Consider the following 19,132-nt stretch of genomic DNA (forward strand, 5'->3'; position numbering starts at 1 on the left):
ATAGCCCCTCCCTGGTACAGAGCTGAAGGGATTAGGTCTGGTGGCCTAGAGGTTAATTCTCTGCCTTACAAGGCAGAAGCTGCCGGATCAAATCCCAGTAAGGGTGTGGTTAGCTGATGAGGCCAGAACAAGGCTGAAATGGTGCCTTCCTAGTCTCCCTTAATTTTAAAATTTCAGCAAAAAACATGTGAGTTTCACGGGTACAGGTATGACGATCTTGGTATATTCGGGTTTCTTCCCGCGTAGGATTTAGACATTTCTAGCGACATTTCGACGAGGTCCCACTCGTCATCTTCAGGCTGGTGCTTCTGTTCTTGTTCTATATATCTCACATGTTTTTTGCTGAAGGTGATATATATATATATATATCACCTTTATTATTTTTTAATAAACAACTCAAGGCAGAGAACATATCTAATAGTACTTATTCCTGCTATTCCCACTGTGAGGTGAGTTGGGCTGAGAGAGTGAGTGATTGGTCTAAGGTCATCCAGCCTTCAAACCTAAGGCAGACTAGAACACATAGTCTCCCAACTCCCATATTTCCCTGAAAATCATACCCTGTCTTATATTTTTTTTAAATAAGCGCTTTTTCCTATACTCAAAAGCTCAATAGGGCTTATTATCAGGGGATGTCATATTTTGGGGGAAAACAGGCTATGTGCTTAAGACCAATTCCTTAACCACTAGATGAGACTGACTTAGTAAACAAAATATTGAAGAAAATCTAGTCCAACAGTATCTTAACAACTAATAGATTACTAAGTCTTTATATCTTAGAAGCCATCATCATAAAGTAGACTAGTCCACAAAGGTTTACATTGCTAAATGTTTGGAATAAGACTGTTATTCTGAAAATTAGCTTTAATGGTTTTGGTTTTCTTTGACAAATCCCTATGGGTCTAGTTTCAGCTCACATTTAATTATGTTAGTTGGCATAACCTACTCTGCAGATGCATCATACTTAAAAAAAAATAATTCTGTTAATAATGAAGTTGGGGAAACAGGTCCAAAACATGTTAACTACTTGACTAAAGCTTCTTCTCAAAACCACACCTAAATCATTTCCTAAAAGTCTTTGGGAATGGGTAAAGAGTATAATCATCATCATAGCTTTAAACACAGTATCTTATTTCTGAATACAATTTTGGAGCCATTCCTGCTTCTAAATTTCAAAAGCTGCCAAAGGGATTGTTTCTTTCTATGTTTTACTTTCTCTGCTGAGAAATTTTTAATAGGATAATTCTCAAACCCTTCAAGACAAAGCACTAAAAGCTTGGGAAATCAACTCGGAATAACCAAAGAAGTTATGCACCCTAACTCTTTATCAGCTCTGATTCTGTTTTCCCCTATAAAAACCCCAATGTTATGGTTCCTGGGTAACTGGTTCTGTGTGCTTTAAAAAATGTCTGATGTCCTTGAAATACATTGCTTATGGCAGCTGCTACCAGGATTGGTCAGGAAAAAGGAAGTGGGGTTAAAGAGAGGTAAAAGTTCTTCCCCTACATGAAAATTAAGAAAAAAAACCAACAAAATCCTTCTCTTACGTTTAAGCATTGTAGCACAACAACAAAGAATTTTAACACATAACTACATTTTATAATGATTTCATATGATGGAATTAACAGATGTTTTTCTCGTACTGATTAACAATATTTTCCTTCCTTCCTTCCTTTCTACCTACGTATCTACCTACCTACCTTTTTCTGAGCCATTGCCTCCTACCTTTCATTGAGCACACTGTGTTAGCTATTTTAAATAAAATAAGGGCTTCCAGGGCAGACTGTGAGGTTTTCTTTCTCAGCCCTGTGTGTTTATTTGTATTTTTCAGAAACACCATTTTCTGTGCAAACTGAAGTAATCTCTGATCTTTGAACTGAAAACCCCTGTTTCTCCTATGGCAGGAGTAGGCAGCCTGAGGCTAAGGCAAGCAGATAGACCTCGAGCACCATTTTTTACAACTCTCTTTCATCACACTTCCTAGAAATGGAATAACATCTTGTTACTTTAAAAGAAGGTGTTATCAATCCTAAACCTGAATGTAAAAAAAAAATGGAGAAAATGCCTAAACTACCTTCCAATCCCTAAACACTTGATCCTATCTATTCTATATCAACATCATACCCAGTCCAATTCCTAACCACTCCTAAATTGTTAAATCCCATCCCCAGACATGGGGGGGGGAAGCTTATATCTGTCCTATAGGAACTAAACCAAAAGTGTCATATATCTTCGTTCTGCCGGGCTCTCTGGTAGAAGCCTCCTGAAAATTCACGGGTACAAATTTCAGACACACACACGTTTGAAAATTCAAAACAATGTCCTTTATCACAAAATTCAAAAGAAACAAAGCACCCTTTTTGTATTGCAAAGAGCACTCTTCCCCAAAACAACCTTGTCGGCTGTACAAGTCCCTTAATCAGTCCTTAAGTACTTAGCTAGTAGCTGTGAAGAAACGTCACAGCCCTCCTTCTTCCCACGAAGTAAAACACACACACACTTTACTCTGCTTTGGTGTCAAAGGCGTGAAAAATCCACAAACAAAGTTCAGACACAGCGAGGCACGATCCTGAAGAACTGCGATCAGATAATCTTCCACAACGGCCAAACTAGCACGCTGCTATTTATAGCAGCAGCTCTAATTACTGGAGCCCCACCCAAACACAGGTGGCCTCTCTTATCTCCTGTAATATCTCCTCAATTGGTCTCTTCGATGCATAAGTCTGCGCCTGCGTGGGTCTAACACTTCATCATCTGAATCGACTGAAGATAATGGTGACTGGCTTCCTGGGCTGTGTGCCACGCCCCTCTCTTCCAAGTCACCACCACCTTCTTCTTCGTCCGAGGAAACTGCACTCCCTGACTCTGCCGGCAACAACACAGGCCTAGGACATGTTGACGTTTCCCCTGCCTCCACCTCCACATTCCCTGGGGCAGGAGCTGGGCCAGAGCCAACCACAACAAGCTTTTATACTAAACTACACTGTACTATCAGTAGAATACCCTATAGTATATAACTGATGGATAATCTGATGAGCAGAAACCGAATCTCGCACCAGAATGAGATTTTCACTTTTTTTGCTTCCGCACAGGCGCAGAAGCAAAAAAGGCTGAAAATGGATGAAAAACCGGTAACCCCAACACCCACTGCCTGCCCAGCCCTGGCACTCCCGGCCTTGGTACTCGTGGCCTGCCCAGTCTCGGGGCTCTCAGCATGCCCAACCCTTACCTTTTGAGGAAGAGCCGAAGCTGCGTGCTTTCTCGCTCCTTTGCAGCTTCGGCCTCCTGCTGCTGCTGCAGCAGCAGCAGCATCCTCTTCCTGCTTCACCATCGCCATGCCAAGAAGATGCAGTGTGGGGAGCAGGCCAGGTGGCCAGAACCCAGCGCCGCACTGTTGCTGCGGCCTGCATGCCCTAGGCACCGCGGTGAGATTCATCTTTTGTAGCAACCAAAATCTCATGTGAATGTCCCTCTCACAGTGAGATTTGGGCAAAAAATCACTGATTTCTTTTCTTCTGCGCATGTGCGGAAGAAAAAAACCCAGTGATTTTAACCAGAATCTTGCTGGTTGCGCGAGTGCATGATGCATGCAGAGCCAGTGGTGATGGAGCTGCACACACAACTCCATTTCTGCTACCGGAGCAGCATTCCCTCCCCGTTTCGGGAGGGGCCCACCCCTGGTTGTAGCTGGATGAAGATTTAGATAGTAGTTTCCAAAATGTTCTAAAAATCCTTCTTTGACTACAATATATGAAAAACCTAGAAAGGTGGATCGTATGCATTTTATTTAGAAAAGGAGATTTTGGACTCAAATGAAGTATTACTACAGAATATTATCTTACTGCCTGGTAGAAAAACCAGAAGTCAGGCAAGTTTTGAAACTGACTCACTTTTAATGAGTTTGTCAGTTATTTCTGATTTCAGAGTTCCCAGTTGTGAAGGAGAGAAGCCTACTCATTTCCCAGTCATGTTACAAATGTATTAATGATTATGAAACCCTTCAAAGGTGAAAAGAAATGTCACTGAGTTCCTGCTCTCTACATAGTGAATTCAGATGTGCAGGTGGGAAGAAATCTCTCTAGCATTTAAAAGGTGAAACGGAGTCAAATCTACCTAGCTGAAATTATGCTTCCCGATATTCTAAACACCTACAGATTAACTTTGAACAATCACCCTATGTAATTTTACAATTACGTTTCATTAATATTTTCGAATGGATTGCAAGGGGGAAGAAATATATTCTGAATTATGCTTCCCCCAACCCCTAAACTTTTTTATAAGCTGATAGTGGAACCAAGTCTGAAGAAAGACAAATGAGCAAAAAGATGACAAAACCTTGGCAGTCAGAGATGTGATTTTAAAGGCACAGCATATAAATGAAATGCAAAGTGTATTATGCCCGACAGCTGAAAGAGTTGGTGGGAGTCGGGGATGGGGGAATATTTCTCCAACAAAGGCTCACGGAAAGCAGAAAAATAATAAATTTTTCATATATTGATGTGTGCAACAACTCCTCAGGGGAGAGGTTGGGGAAAAATGAAGTAGATATTACAAGGAAGTTGAAATGAAAAATAGTAGCGGAAAAACTAATACAACACATCTGACGAGTAGAGAATTTTTTTTTTTTTGCAGCAAATGGTCCACAACATTATTTTAATATGTGATTGGTCATCTGCTATCACAAATTGATATTTGCACGTCTCATATCCTGCACACTCATCAGGATCTACAAAGCTATTCAATAGGTATAAATAGGTATTATTGTCTTGTGCATCCAAACATAATCAACTCAAAACAAAAAAATACAAAAGTTGAAGTAGAAATTCTACATTCCATCATGCCCCAAAAGGATCTTTGAAACAAGCTTTCTCAACATTATCATGGAAGCTCCTATCTAATTTTGGAGGGGAGGGGAAGGAAACTCCCCCTTGCCCATGTAGTTTTGGTGTATGATTGATTGTGTGCTTGTTTTTTTATATATTAGCGTTTCTTTTGTGGAATTTTTAACCTAAAACTGTAATTTAGATTGCTAAATATTAGATTTGTTACTATGTACTGTTTTTACCATTGTTGTGAGCCACGCCGAGTCTGCGGAGAGGGGCGGCATATAAATCCAATAAATCTAATCTAATCTAATTTCAGAGAAGGGAAACATCCTCCCCCCAGAAAATGTTAAATTTCCAAGCCTCCTTTGGACTTCCCAGTAATAAGTATAACCAACATGCACACATACTCTGCTTGTGTATTTTTATAAGTAGGATCTATTTACAATAAGCAGCCTTGAGGCTACCTGAATCTCAAACCATATAGGGCTTCACAGGCAAATGACCTGAACCTTGAATTATATGCTAATCATCAGGGCAGCTCCCAAGTAAAGTTGTGATATGGCAACAGGCATAGCCTGTTAATAAAGAGGTAGCCACATTTCACATCATCTGAAGTTTCCAAAGAGCTTGCGAGACCAACCACACATAGAATGAGTTGCGATATCCAGTCAAGAAGTGACAATGGTATCAATAAATGTTTCCAATGTGCCCCCACCCCACTGTTCCAGAAAAGTCATTTGCCGAAGTTGAACAAAGGTCTTCTTGGCTTTTCTAACTAGAGCAGGGGTAGGCAAAGTTAGCTCTTCTATGACTTGTGGACTACAACTCCCAGAATTCTTCAGCCAATTATCCACATGTCATAGAAGAGCCATCTTTGCCTACCCCTGAACTAGGGGGTGGTGTTCAGAATGTGAATTTGTTCTTTTTCATAAGTACAATTCCATCGAACACCTAAGCTGAAACCATCCTATAATAAGCTAATTTCCAAAACTACCATATTTTTCGGAGTATAAGATGCATCGGAATATAAGACACACCTTAGTTTTGGAGGAGGAAAATACGGAAAAGAATCTGCTTACCAGGTATTCATCTAGCTAGCGTCCTTAGTCTGGTCAGCTTCAGCACATTATCTTATCCCCTGGTTAAAGACTTAAAATATTTATTCTGAGAGACTAACAATGAAAGAGCTTGGGTACATTAATAGCACCTTGTTAGGGCTGGAAAAAATATCTGGAGCAAGTAGATCTCCAAAGACAAAGACAGAGGTTGGAATACATTCTTGGTAGAAAGTAACAATGAAAGAGCTTGCAAGCCAGTAAGAGCTGGGAATATTGTTAGCACCTGGTTAGGGCTGGAAAGAAATTTACTCAGAGCAAGTTAGAGTAATAAAACAAACCGTGCAAAGACTTAGGGCTTGGAAAACATTCTTCAGAGAGAAACAATGAAAGAGCCTGCAAGGTAATGGGAAGATCATTAGCAGCTAGTTAGGGCTGGGGGGGAAAGCTACATTCAGAGTGTAAGACACACCCTAATTATCAGCCTCTTTTAGGGAGGAAAAGGGTGTGTCTTATACACAAAAAATACTGCATGTATATGTATATGGTATATGTATATGCATATGTATGTACTGTGTAACAGATTTTTGCTGATAATGAAAAGGAAGGAAATATGTTACACATATAGTATATAGTTTGTCGGCTATAAAAATTTAACTGCCTTGGATATGGCCCCTGGAGGCAAAAAGGAAGCAGTATGCTCCCTCCCATATTTGGGTATACCAGGGTGATTCAACAGAAACACACACACACACACAAGGGAATAGACCAACTCTTGCATTTTAACCAAAATGCCATTAAAATTGTGCCACCTGCATATTCGCCAACCTTTGAAATATTCATACACACACACACACACACATATGTATCTAGGGTGAACAAGGACAGGAGCATCAGCCTGAAGATGACGAGTGGGACCTCATCAAAACGTTGCCAGAAATTTCTGAATCCTATACAGGAAGAAACCCAAATATACCAAGAACATCATACCTGTACCCGTGAAAATCTATGAAAACAAGAAATTTTAAAATTAAGGGAGACTAGGATGGCACCATTTCGGCCTTGTTCTGGCCTCATCAGCTAGCCACACCCTTACTGGGATTTGATCCGGCAGCTTCTGCCTTAAGGCAGAGAATTAACCTCTAGGCCACCAGACCTGATCCCTTCAGCTCTGTACCAGGGAGGGGCTATATGTCTTTTTATGTCAGATCACCCTGGTATATTGAAGGAATGTCACAGCTCCTTTTTGCCCCTAGGTGATCCGACATAAAAAAACATATAGCCCCTCCCTGGTACAGAGCTGAAGGGATCAGGTCTGGTGGCCTAGAGGTTAATTCTCTGCCTTAAGGCAGAGGCTGCCGGCTCAAATCCCAGTAAGGGTGTGGCTAGCTGATGAGGCCAGAACAAGGCTAAAATGGTGCCATCCTAGTCTCCCTTAATTTTAAAATTTCAACAAAAAACATGTGATACATACAGAATATAGTTGTCAGCTATGAATAAATTAACTGCCTTGAAATGGCCCTGGGTTGGGCCTAGAGGCAAAAAGGACATAACACACACACACACACACATATATATATATATCACATATTTTTGCTGAATATATATATGTGTGTGTGTGTGTGTGTGCATACTGTTTTTAAAATGTATTTCTATATATATTACCTGTAGGTGAGATGGGCAGTATACAAGTCAAATAAACAATACATATGTACATGCATGCATATATACATGCCTATATAGATATACATACATACTTGCACATAAGGCATACTCAATTTTTTGGCGTATTTTGGAGCCTAAAATTCTCAGTTAATCCGCAAGTCTACACAGTGTGGAATTGAAGGAATTAATTCATATTTCAATCAGAGAATATATTCAAAGCAATGGCATTTAACCTCCTCACTCCTCCCTTCCCCTAACAGAGAAATTGAAAATTGCTGCACGTTATGGTTTCCTTTTTGCTGAAACAGGAATATATTTGAGGGCTAATGAAAAAGGAATATTTCATACACAGAAAAATATTCTCCCACTCAATATGTAGCAGACTCCCACAGACCAATTGCTATAAGGCCCTCTGGCAAGAAGCTTTTCTCAGCACAAGATATAGAAAAAACTGACTCTGTCTCTCTTCCTAAAACAGGGAAATTAATAAGCCCCAGCAAATCCAGGCAAAGCCTCCTTTGAAGACCAACAGATTAGTGAAGTATTCAGGCAGTCATAAGATGGGGATACGATCAGAAAAGTCATCAAGAAACTAAAAAGCTACTCAGTGCACTGTGGGCAGCTCGCAGGAAATAAATATTGCTTCAAGCCAGTTATTAATGGAGCTTGTTTTCTAAGCATTTCACCTAGGAGATCTCAAAAATGAAGCGTAGCTAGCCCAGCCTTTAAGAGGCACAACAAGTGTAGCTAGCCTAGCCTTTCAGAGGCACAACATTCACCAGGACATCCAGTAAAGACAGTAGATCATGATATATGGGAGTGATGGCGAACCTATGGCACGGGTGCCACAGGGGGCACGCGGAGCCATATCTGCTGGCACGCAAACCGTTGCCCTAGCTCAGCTCCAGGGTGCATGTGTGTACTGACCATCTGATTTTTGGCTTGCACAGAGGCTCTGAGAGGGCATTTCTGACTTCCAGAGAGCCTCCAGGGGATGGGGGAGGGTGCTTTTTTACCTTCTCCCTGGCTCCAGGGAAGCCTTTGACTCTGACAGGATAGTGGGGAATGTCAGAGCTGAAGAAGCTCCTTGGACGAGAAGCGAAATGTCTTCAAAAGAAAGAACAAGAATGTTCAGTTGCCTCCTAAAAAAGCACAATTGGAAGAACCCTGACCTGGATGATTGAGAATCTCTACAGGTTTTTATACCATAGGCATCAGTATTATTGGAAATTGCAATTAAATACTTCTAGCAGGAGAAGTATTAAGTTAAATTCATTCAGCATATTTCCCCCCTCCTCCTGGAGTTCTGTTCTCATGTGTAGTCGAGTAACCTGATGTAGGTGGAAGTCTTTAGTGTTCCTCCTTTCAGCATGACATATGTTAAGTCTATCAAGTATATAGACTTCAGCTTTTGTTAAAATTGCGTCTTTTATAAAAGTCCCACTAATCCATCAACTTGTTGATCCACATAAATTCAGGCATATATTGCCAAAATTACCTAATCATCACCATAAAAAATTACAATAAAATCAATAAAATATAACAATAAAAATTGTAAGCATGATGAAATGACAATTGTCTATCATTTGACTATTATCTATCTGTCTGTCTGTCTGTCCATCCGTCCATCCGTCCATCCGTCCATCCATCCGTCCGTCCATCCATCCATCCATCCATCCATCCATCCATCCATCCATCCATCCATCCATCCATCTATCTATCTATCTATCTATCTATCTATCTATCTATCTATCTCCTTCCTTTATTTTTTTGCATATTGAACCTGTACAAAGAAAAGCAAAAGGAAAGAAATCAAAGTGTTTAAATTTATAATAGAATATGTGTATGACCTTGGGGTTAAGTGGGGAACAGATGCTGCTTAGGAAACATTCAGAAAAAAGAGGGAGGCTCCTTTAATTACCTTTATCATAGGAAGAAACTTGGGAATGACCTGCCCTAATTGTGCAGGCTGTTAAAAATCACTGTGGGAAATTCATATTTTGAGACTTGCACGTAGTATGTAGCCTTACAATAATATAGAAATAACTCATCTAATTGTGTTTCCTATCTGGTTTACCTGAGAAAGCTGACAAAATTTTATCCATTCTAAAAACATTAATATAGTTATATATTTGTACAACACATCATTATTCACCATATAGCAGGACTCTTACTACAGTATGTGCAATAGGGGCTAAATAATTATTCATTGTTTCCCTATTTTTAGACTAATCAAAGATTCAAATCCAGGAAAGCATAACCCCATTCTTATACTTCAAACTGTAGGTTAGCATTTTCCTTACTCTATTTCGGTCATATCAGAGAATTATTCCTCTGATTCTATAAGAAATGTTTCCCTACAAAAAACATCACAAACAATAACAACAAGGGAACTACAAAACAACCTACTCCCTTTTCTGCACCAATTATCCACCATCCAGTCTTCCTTACTCAACTAGAATGCATTTTTCAAACATTGATGGGTTGTGTCATTTCTGTGTTTTGAGCCAGAAAATGCAAACGAGAACCAATAAAAGTTTGCCTGTAACCTTAGACCAGTGATGGCAAATCTATTTTTGCTCTGGGGGCAAAATGGTGCTCTGGTAGGCCTCTTGGGCCATTTTCACCTTCCCCAGGCTTTGGGAAATAGTGAAAAATGTCCCCAACAGGCATACTGGAATGAACTTCCAATAGGCCTGTTGGGTCCATCTTTTGCCATTCACAGGCTCCAAAGGCTTTCCTAAGACTGGGAAAGGTGAAAATGGCCTCCCCTGCCCTCCGGAAGGCCAAAATCATCTGGCCAGTGCACACATGCGCACTGGAGCTGACATAGTGCAATGCCTCACGGACCGTCAGATATAGCTCCCTGTGCCACCTGTGGTACGTGTGCCATAGGTTTACCATCATGACTTAGACACTAACAACATTGCAGAGGCTTACATTGTGACTCGAGAGAATCGAGTTGTTGTTTGTGCATTGTACATCTATGGAAATCAACATAATGTAAAGCAAGGAAGGAACTGGGATTTTGTAATGCATGCTCCTCAGCAATTCAGCATATAAACAGGGTTTTCCTTCTTGTTTTCAGCATTTCAAGATTGCCAGATCTTCTGCAAACTGTTTTTGCAATATTGAAAAGCAGACATGACTCATATGTCCTAGTACTATGAAAAAGAATAAGATGGGGTGAGAAAATTTATCTCCTCTCCTCAAGGTATCGCTTAGGTGCTGAATGATCCAACTCTGCAACAGAGAACTGCAACTTATAAGAAAAGTCTGAGAGCCAGTTTGATCTATTGCAGTGCTTCTCAATTATTTTATGTTACGCCCCCTTCCATGAAGAAGTAAACATTTTGCATGCATCCCCAAATTTCTGATTTGGTCCCCAATGGAATTTTAGTGTAAATATTTATTATTTTACTTATTATAAGCTGCAAACAAATTGGGGAAGGCTGCTCTACCTGGGAGTAAGTCACACCAAATTCAGTGAAGCCTGTTTTTGCTTAGGCAGGCATGAGCTACAGTGGTTAGGGCCCTCTTTTGACATGGGGCCAGGCCAGCTTAATCAAGCCAATGTTTTGGGGTTGCCATAAGCGCTGCCTATACTGGGCACTCACAGTGAATGGTGCAGTAGGAAGCTTTAGAGTGCAGTTCAAAGCTATCAGTGGCACCCACTGAGAACAACAAGAACCAATCCACGGTTGACCTCACCAGATTCCTAAGAGGTCAGTAAAGGGCATGCATAAGTGCACTAGTGTGCCTTCCATCCCCTGTCCTATTGTCTCTCCTATATCTCCTATATTTTTTCTTCCATTCCTATATTCTTTCTCTATTCTTTCATTGATATATTTTATTCCTATATCTTATTCCTATATCTCTTCTATTCTTTCTCCGATATATTTTACTATGATTATATCCTCTATAACCTTCATTGTGTATTGGACAAAACAAATAAATAAAATAAATGCAGTCGCTCCACCTGGCCACCTTCTCTTCCGGGCTCAGAGCAGCATGTAACGGGGAAAACACTCCTCATCCAGGGGAATCGATCGAGAGGGACCACACACATGCTCCCCTGGTATCACTCCGTGTCCCCCCTCAGGGGGGAGTGGCCCACTATTTGAGAAAGACTGATTTAGTGGTTAAGGCACCAGGCTAGAAAGCAAGAGATTGTAAGTTCAACCCATGTCTTTGCCATTAACGGCAGCTGTATAACTCTGGGCCACTCACCATCTCTCAGCCCAATTCAACTCATAAGTTTATTTGAATTATTTGTACAGAAATAATCTACGGAGTCTACAGAGAGGGGTGGCATACAAATCTAATTATTAATAACAACAACAACAACAACAACAACAATAATAATAATAATAACACAAACTCTTCCCACTCTCTGGACAAATTTTTTATTTTACTTTCAGGACTTAAGTTAGGGAAGAGCAAGAGGCAACACTTGTTTTTAAACTTGGTATCTTACAGTTTAGTGCTAAGAGATTTTCTCTTTATATTATATATTTTGTATATTACAATTTGGTGCTAAGAGGTTTACTCTTTATACAGGTACTGTATATTTTCCTAGGAAAGCAAGTCTTACAATTGAAGGCCATTCAATGACTATCGGGGCAGCCGAAATTGGAAATGAAAATTTCAATTTTATGCTTTGCTTCTCTTTGTGTTGATCCACTGAATTGTTCACTAGGTTACAATGACTTCTGAACTACACAGTGACTTCATCTAGCAAAACAATCTATTGGCTAAGTTTCCAGACCAGTCTTCAGTGACTATTCAGTCTGGGTCATGCCTGAGTCATTGCTAGACTTGGCTCTTACTTGTTAATAGACCATCTGGGGTTTTCTCGATGTTTCTGAACTATAATTTGCAACAGGCCTAATAGCATAGCTAATGGTAAAGGATGCTGGGAACTGCAGTTTAGCAACATCTGTGTTCAGTCCTTGGAACACCTGACTTTTGCTATTCACTCTGCCAACTCTTCAAGCCACCTGCATTTACAAATAAAATCAAGCTTTAGTTCATCTATTCAAAAGCTGTATCTACTCAAAATGTCCTAGATTCTAAAACCTTGGCTAATAATTAGAAGTAAAACCACCTTAATTTTCTCTATCAGGCTTGCCCCAAGCAATGGTCACTACTTTATGCAATGTTGGAGACTAATGAAGGCTCATGATGCTTCTTTGCTATTAATCTCCATGCTGAGTCTGAGGCTGCTGCACAATTATCTAATTATAGCTCTCCCCACATTTAATTGCATTGTACCTCTATATTGTTTCCCCTGGATTTCCTTCATTTGAAGAGCTCTCATTTGGATTCAAAAAAGCTTAACTGCATGGACTTAACTGTTAAACTGATTTATGTTGCATAAAAGATCAAAATGGATCATACCTTGTGACCAAATAACCATTAAAAGATTTCGGTAAAGATCATTAATTCACCTCCCTAGACAGTTAGTTTAGTAGTTAATATGAAGGAGATGACTTTATCCAGTTAACCTTATTCAATTTGTTGTTATGATTAGTTGCTTTAAACAACAGGAGCATGGAAAAGGTGAAACACTAAGCTTTAAAATGCTGCTAATAAACAACTGAACTGTGTTATGACCTTGAGTGACCTTATGCCTACCAAAGTCAATGGAGAGATTAAATGAACTCAGCCCTTGGGTCATGCGTCAAATTAACTGCCCTGAAAATTTTACATTTTCACGCCACAGCAATCTCTCAATTGAAAGGTAGAAAACATTCCCAGAGGACTAGATCACATCAACTTCAGAAAGCACAAAACTGGCCTTCTGCAGTAATAGAACATGATGTTGTTGTTGTTTAACTATAAGCAAATTCACAAGATTAATCCTCCTTGAAAATCAGTAGCATTTGTTTCTGAATAAACTTTGAATAATGCTGTGCCACTAATCATGCAATACACGGGAGACTTTTTCTAACATTTTCCTATTTGTTCATGCTAGTATAACAAAAACCAGAGCTCCATTTTCCAAGAAGCGGCCTGTAAGTTTTTGCATGAAAGCCAAAACCCAGACTAGCAACTAGCGGCCCCGGCCCTCTGGAACCAACTCCCCCCAGAGATTAGAACTGCCCCCACCCTCCTTGCCTTTCGTAAGCAACTTAAAACCCACCTCTGCTGCCAGGCATGGGGGAATTGAGATCCTCTTTCCCCCTAGGCCTTTACAATTCTATGCATGGTATGTATGTATGTATGTATGTATGTATGTATGTATGTATGTATGTATGTATGTATGTATGTTTGGTTTTTATATTAATGGATTTTTAATCATTTCTAATATCAGATTACTATTGTACACTGTTTTATTGTCGCTGTTAGCTGCCCCGAGTCTCTGGAGAGGGGCAGCATACAAATCCAATCAATCAATCAATCATCAATCAATAAATAAATAAATTTCCCTTTGCCCAAGTCTGCTCTCCATGAGACAGGCCAATGCCACAATAAAAGGCCCCCAAACAACAGGCATTATTCACTGTTACATAAACTAAAATTATCAATACCAGGAAGCAATATCATTATGCATTAAGTCAGGGGTGATATCCAGCAGGTTCTGACAGGTTCTGGAGAACTGGTAGCAGAACTTTGGAGTACCTTGGAGAACGTTAGCAGAAATTTGAATTTCCAGAACCAGTAGTGGAACTTTGGAGTAGTTCGGAGAACTGGTAGCAGAAATTTAGAGTAGTTCAGAGTAGTAGTTCAGAGAAGCGGCAAATACCAACTCTGGCTGGCCCCAGAGTGAGGTGGGAATGGAGATTTTGAAATATCCTTCCCCTGCCACGCCCACCAAGCGACACCCACCAAGCCCATGCATAGTAGTAAAAAAATTTGAATTTCACCACTGCATTAAATCATTAGAAAAATCTGTTAGCCTCACACTTTTGGTTATGACTAGGACAGTGATGGCAAACCTATGGCACAAACCTATAGCCGTTGCCCTAGCTCAGCTCCAGTATCCATGTGTGTGCTAGCCAGCTGATTTTTGACTAACACAGAGGCTCTGGGAGGGCATTTTGGGCTTGCAGAGAGCTCCTGGGGGGATGGAGGAGGACATTTTTACCCTCCCGCAGCTCCAGGGAAGCCTTTGGAGCCTGAGGAGGGCAAAACACGAGCCTATTGGGTCCACCAGAAGTTGGGAAACAGGCTGTTTCCAACCTCCAGAAGGCCTCCGATGGGCAGAAGAAGCTATTTTTGCCCTCCCCGGGCAATGAATTATGGATGTGGGCACTCGCACAGGCACAACAGCGCGTGTGCATGCTCTTTTGGCACCCAAGGAAAAAAAGATCTGCCATCACTGGGCTAAGACTTGAAATAACACAGGGCACCAGTTTGGGGAATGCCACCTTGGAGTAAAAGATGATAAACATGTCCAACAACCACTGAATTGCTCTCATAAATAACACATGCCTTGTGTTTGGCCTTGTCTGACACCAGCAGGAAATCAATTATTCTCTTTAAAAAGCACATGGGACATCATTTCCCACGTAAAACATTCTCACTTTCTGAATTCTTTCAACTGCACAGACAATTTTCTACCCTCCACATCATTTATACGAATAGCTGATAAAGCTTCTGGGTTTTCACCCTGTATCGCTGAAGTAATGGCGATACTGGGAAAATTAAAATAAGCAGATCCATATTTTCAGTGTTTCTCCTGTCTGCCCTTTACACCTTTTGGTCTCATCTGAAACTGTAGAAGCCAGTAAATGTCAGTGGAGTTTCAATGGTGTGAATGAAATAAGATTCTGCCTCCAAAGGCCTGAATTATTGCTTCCTTCCAAGATCAGTTTCGCTACTATTCCCACTGGAACAAAGCCTTCCTATCACACAGTTGCATTTGGTATTCAGGCAGTGAATCAGTAAATCATCACTTCCCGCATGAAAGAGCTCATTCTGTCTGGGTGCATTTCACTGTCTTGTGTGGCAAAGAGAGACACTAGATCCTTAATTTCTATGCTTAACCACAAATCCTTCAGCTTTGCCATATTTGCATGAAACCCTAAATGGAAGGAACATAGAAACATCAATCCTATGAGAGTTACCTTGCTTCATCCAGAGGAAAAAAATACTCATCTATGCCAATCATGCATGCTATAATTTGCATTTAAAGCAAATTATTAAAAACAAAACAAAACCCAACACTAGGCGATAAAGAAAAAGGCAGAACGTGTTTGAAGTCCAGTGACTATACATCCTGCATTATGAAGGGGAGTCCTTTATTTCAGAAAGCTGTCTTTTTGAATTATTTATTTTTCAAAAAGTCATTTTTGTCCTTTATTTTGGTCATTTAAACTTTTACCGTTATAAATGGTACCACACAGTGCGCAGTCTTTCAAACTCGCATGAAAAATATAGGTTAAATTGTCTTTTTAAAATACATTTACATATACTGCTTGATTTTAGGTATTTTCATTACAATATATGTATTTGTAATTTTTTCTTAGTTTTGCTCTTGAATTTTCCTTTGAAAAGCAAAGCTATAAACATAAACAATTAATAGGTTTTGCTCTTATGAATCTCTTCATAATGTCAACAGGCTCAAACTCAACCCTGACAAGACGGAGTGGCTGTGGGTTTTGCCTCCCAAGGACAATTCCATCTGTCCATCCATTACCCTGGGGGGGGAATTATTGACCCCCTCAGAGAGGGTCTGCAACTTGGGCGTCTTCCTCGATCCACAGCTCACATTAGAGAATCATCTTTCAGCTGTGGTGAGGGGGGCGTTTGCCCAGGTTCGCCTGGTGCATCAGTTGCAGCCCTATTTGGACCAGGAGTCATTGCTCACAGTTGCTCATGCCCTCATCACCTCGAGGTTCGACTACTGCAATGCTCTCTACATGGGGCTATCTCTGAAAAGTGTTTGGAAACTTCAGATCGTGCAGAATGCGGCTATGAGAGCTATCATGGGCATTCCCAGATACGCCCATATTTCGCCATCACTCCGCAGCCTGCACTGGCTGCCGATCAGTTTCCAGTCACAATTCAAAGTGTTGGTTATGACCTATAAAACCCTACATGGCATTGGACCAGAATACCTTCAGGACCGCCTGCTGCTGCACGAATCCCAGTGACCGATTAGGTCTCACAGAGTTGGCCTTCTCCGGGTCCCGTTGATGAAACAATGCTGTCTGGCAGGACCCAGGGGAAGAGCCTTCTCTGTGGCGGCCCCGACTCTCTGGAATCAGCTCCCCCCAGAGATTAGGACTGCCCCCACCTTCCTTGCTTTTCGCAAACTTTTGAAAACTCATCTATGACGCCAGGCATGGAAGAACTGATATATCCTTAGCTGCCTTTGACTTTATGGATGGTGTGTTTGGGTTCTATGACTGTTTTTAATAAGGGGTTTTTAAAGACTGTTTTAACATTGGATTTGTATATGATGTTTCAGTTGTTGTGAGCCGCTCCGAGTCCTCAGAGAGGGGCGGCATACAAATCTAATAAATAATAATAATAATAATAATAATAATAATTATTATTATTATTATTATTATTTCTTTGAAATTTGCCTTTTCCCAGTTTTGTTTTTTATTTTTGCCAGGAAAATATGGTCAAAGTAAATTAGGGGCATTGCATTTTGTTGCACCGATGAAGATAATTATAACAATGTTGTTAATCGCACCTAATCATAATTCAGGAACCAATTAAATTCTCAAAACCAGAAGGTCAACAAAAGAGGAGAAAAATTAAGATACCAAGGTTGCTGCTGCCAATTCACAGGCCATATTATTTTATTTATTTCAGATTTATTTTCTTTGGAATCTTTTTTAATAGAAAACTTTTCACTTAAACCGGGGCTTTCTTTCCTACTTTACTTCCTCCTAAGATTGATATAGGTTTAATCTCCAAGGGCAGTGGAAGCAAAGCTCCATATTTTTGCCCTTTCCATTTGCATGTAAATACTATAGGGAAATGGAAAGGCCAAAAATTAAATACAGTGGCACAAATATCAACTTTGACCAATGAAGCTCAAAACATCTGGATGCTTGAAAAGAATAAAAATTGGGACTGCTCTTTTAATTATTGTATTTTGAGGGGCTTTTCTTTATATACATCTGCTCCAGTTGGCATTTGTTACTGCTTAATCAAGCAGAGCTTAAGCTAACAAGATCATTTAAAATAAAATTAAAAGTATAGGCAGCTTGGCACATATATAGGAATTGCACTAATCATGAACTCTTTATAGAGCCAAGTCTGAAGCGCTGATTCATTTTAAATGCCTATTGTGTTACTCAGACAAACAATTAAAATTTGTAAAAGTTTAAAGGATATGAAATCTAGGTCCCACTGGATTCGGAACTGAACCAAAACAGATTGTTGATGGTTTTTATGCCAAGCGTCTGGAAAATGTGACATATTTCACTTTGTAGAAAATCAGAATCCTTAAGGAGATGCCAATTAAAAACAACCTATCTGAAATCAATAATTACAATGCCAAATTGACATTATTATTATTTTTTGCAGTCTTTATTACAGACTTTGCAAAAACAACAATTTATCAGGGAAAATGGATGTATCTCAAGCAAATGAACAAGAGATCTTTCTACACAGAAAAAACACTGCCTTCTAGATGAGTACAAAGGCATTAATACAATTTCCATCTTGATAATGAAGTGAAAGAAATGAATTAATATTTAATATTTATTTAGAGCCATAGCAAAGTCCTTCAGTACAAATTCCTGAAGTGGAGCACATTGAAATCATGGTCAAAATTCCCACCCACTGCAAATTGGCCTCTTTAGGTTATTTGTCACTGTAGTATTTTGTCAGCAGAAGCAGCTTACAGTGTGAGCATTTATGGATGGCTCTATGTCCCACCAGATGAAATTAGGGAAGACAAATTGGAGCCTGAGCAAGTTAAGGTCAGAAGACAACAAGCTGTCAGACCTTGGACAGCAAACTTGAAAACTTTAACTGGAGTATTTTCTCAGAAAGGAGAACTGATGTATCAGCAATGGATCCACAAAGTCCACAGCTCTTATCTTGGTTTCAGTCATACAGAATAGGATTTGGCATGATGTCCACCTCTATCATTTTCGTGCTCCTATGTGCTTGGGCTGAAAACTGAAACTGTGGCATTTCCGAATCTGAGAATTACATCCCAGAAGAGAGTGCCATGAGTTCTTCCAAAGGCAACTCGTGACTCATTAGTCTCTGAATTCTTCTCAAACCTCACTCCTCCAAGATTCAAGTCAGTAGTTCATCCAACAAAATGTGGATAGGACCAATTCGAACGATGAGCTGAATTTTTTTTAAATGCCATCAAAGTAAGGGGATATTTAACAAGGCTGCATTAAAACCATTCTCTATTATATTTTTCTGTTTATAGGGCTTGTTTGGGTTTTTGTGTTGTTAAAGATTTAATCCCAGAGACTATTTATTATTATTTAATCAAGAGACTAAATTTAAAATAAATTTGCAGCAACACATGAGAACTTGAATCAATGACCTACTCAAGGTCTCTGTGCCCTATTCATTGCCACCAACTGAACTTTGCTTTTCTTTTGACTAGACAAGTGTTTGTCAAGGCAAAAATTAGAAACCCCCCCTTTTTCCTAT

The 19,132-nt window shown here is 39.9% G+C and overlaps 1 protein-coding gene across 2 annotated transcripts in view; it reads right to left on the reverse strand.

The window, feature by feature from the left end:
- The window catches only part of SEMA5B (semaphorin 5B), a 622,390-nt gene that overhangs the window by 476,254 nt on the left and 127,004 nt on the right, over window positions 1–19,132 (reverse strand). The window lies entirely within an intron of this gene.

Source organism: Erythrolamprus reginae, chromosome 1 (assembly GCF_031021105.1).
Source record: "Erythrolamprus reginae isolate rEryReg1 chromosome 1, rEryReg1.hap1, whole genome shotgun sequence".
In the NCBI taxonomy this organism is placed as follows: domain Eukaryota; kingdom Metazoa; phylum Chordata; class Lepidosauria; order Squamata; family Dipsadidae; genus Erythrolamprus; species Erythrolamprus reginae.